Raw genomic sequence first — 2,500 nt, forward strand, 5'->3', positions numbered from 1 at the left:
GAGAGAGAGAGAGGAGGAGAGTGACCGATGAGAGAGAGAGACGGAGGGTAGCAGAGAGGTGAGGAATGAGTGAGAGAGCGAGAGAGGGGTGAGAGAGAGATGGGGTATGATGAGTGGGGAGAGAGAGAGAGAGAGAGAGAACCTCTACCCCCTCCCCCACCACACACACACACCATCACCGCCCGCATTACTGACTCATTTTATGAATCCCGATATAATTAGCGTGACAGCAATTAAAGTATTCACAAGCCGGGCATCCACGTCGACGTCACAGTAGTAATTTACGAAAGTAAAAAACAAGAGTGGCGAGAGACAGCCACCCACGTGGCCACCTGAGGCTGCCAAGGTAAGAGCTCTCAGATCTGAAGGAACAAGGCAAGAGCTCTCGAGTCGAACTGAAACCGAAGGAACAAGGCAAGAGCTCTCGAGTCGACTGAACCCGAAGGAACAAGGCAAGAGCTCTCGAGTCGAACTGAACCAGAAGGAACAAGGCGAGAGCTCTCGAGTCGAACTGAACCAGAAGGAACAAGGCAGTGCTTCTCGAGCCGAAAACTGAACCCAGTAAGGAAACAAGGCAAGAGCTCTCGAGCCGAACTGAACCAGAAGGAACAAGGCAAGAGCTCTCGAGTCGAACTGAACCAGAAGGAACAAGGCAAGAGCTCTCGAGCCGAACTGAACCAGAAGGAACAAGGCAAGAGCTCTCGAGTCGAACTGAATCAGAAGAAACAAGGCAAGAGCTCCCGAGTCGAACTAAACCCGAAGGAATAAAGCAAGAGCTCTCAGGTTAGAAGGATAAACAAACGCAAAACAATATCTCTACGAACTTATAACTTCAACAATCTTCATTGACCTGCCCCCCCCCCCCCCTGCCCACCTAAACAAGTCCCACCCTCCGGGAATTGAGTGATGTCACATACTCACCGCCGAGGCCACGCTCAACGTCATGTTATGTCACGTCTTTAACCTCACCTGGAAAGAGAGAACGAAAAGGAAAACATTAATTTACTGGTAAAACATACATACATACATACATACATACATACACATACACACACACACACACACACACACACACACACTGTGACATTCAGTATTTATATAAGGACACGCCGGGCAGCTGGTTGACCTGACCTTACTCCGAATAACAGGATGCGCCTGAAGGGGAAACACGCCGGCGCCCTGGTCAAAGGATAAGGGAAGAGTGACCCGGCCTGTCCCAAAATGATAAGAAACAGTCCGGCCCTGGAGCTGCACACACACACCTTCCCTCTCCTCCCGTAGAAGCTGACGCCGTCTTCGCCACAAGTTACCTATTATCATATCTTCGCTACTACGTGTCTGTTTTACAATAACGCTGTTAAACAGATACTGAGTTTTCCTCTGGACCTGCCCGATAATATAGTGGTTTCATGTATAATTGAATGAGAGACCATTATACACACACACTTAAAAGGAACAGCAATAAAACGTCATACGAACCGTAAAATGAATAAGGGAATCATTAATTATTAATAACATTTACAATAAGTTGATTAAGACGAGGATTAGGATAGTAATAACGAAAATAATAATAATAACGGTGATGATAATAATAAGAATATGAATCAATAATGATAATCAAGAGTAATAATAACAACAATAAGGATGATGATGATGATGATGATGATGATGATGATGATGATGATGATGATGATGATGATGATAATGATGGTGGTGATGATGATGGTGATGATGATAACAACAATAACATGATACCAATGAAAAATATAACACACATAACAACAACAACGACACCATCAATACCAGCTACAGCAACAAAAGCAACAACAACAGCAACAAAACGACAAACCTCAGGGCCAGGATGCTAAATCGCCTCCACACTGAATGAAGCGAAACGCACAGCTTAACCTGTGCATGAGTAACCACACTTCAGCCCCAGATAAGATAAGGCAATTCAACAAACATGATAAAAAAGGGAAAAAGGATAAGAAAAAATATCTCCGAGACAGTATCTCGGGTTGGGCAAGATATGATCTAAACAGACAGATGTCAGATAGAGACACGTATGTATATATGTAGGTACGCATGTATTTATATATATAATATATACATATGTGTATGTATGTATATATATATGTATATATATATATATATATATATGTATATATATAAACAATATATATACATATACATACATACATACATTATTATATATATATATATATATATATATATATATATATATATATATCCACACGTATGCGTATGCCCCGAAGCCTCGAGGAGGGAAGGCAAGAAGGAAAACGAGCCCAGGAGCTGACGCCGCGGGGAAGATATATATCACACAGTTACAGATACTCCCCGCGTGACGTCACAAGTTGGCAGGGGAAGCCTTCCATCGCCCGGGGGAGGGTGGGGTGGGGGGAGGTGGAGGTTAGGGAAGGGGAGGGCTGGGATGAGAGGAGGGTGAAGGGGGGGGGGGGGTGGGAGGAGGTATGAG

General features: G+C 44.1%; 1 protein-coding gene across 3 annotated transcripts in view; it reads right to left on the reverse strand.

The window, feature by feature from the left end:
* Positions 1-2,500, reverse strand: part of LOC125025030 (myocardin-related transcription factor B-like) — a 50,822-nt gene that overhangs the window by 32,211 nt on the left and 16,111 nt on the right. The window contains exon 1 of one of the 3 annotated variants that reach the window (XM_047612883.1): positions 1,850-1,867. The exons of the other annotated variants lie outside the window; for them this stretch is intronic. The gene's annotated coding sequence lies outside the window, so the exon portion shown is untranslated. Of the gene's footprint in view, positions 1-1,849; positions 1,868-2,500 lie in introns of those variants that run through there. 3 annotated transcript variants of the gene reach the window in all.

The sequence above is a fragment of the Penaeus chinensis genome, chromosome 4 (genome assembly GCF_019202785.1).
Source record: "Penaeus chinensis breed Huanghai No. 1 chromosome 4, ASM1920278v2, whole genome shotgun sequence".
NCBI lineage: Eukaryota > Metazoa > Arthropoda > Malacostraca > Decapoda > Penaeidae > Penaeus > Penaeus chinensis.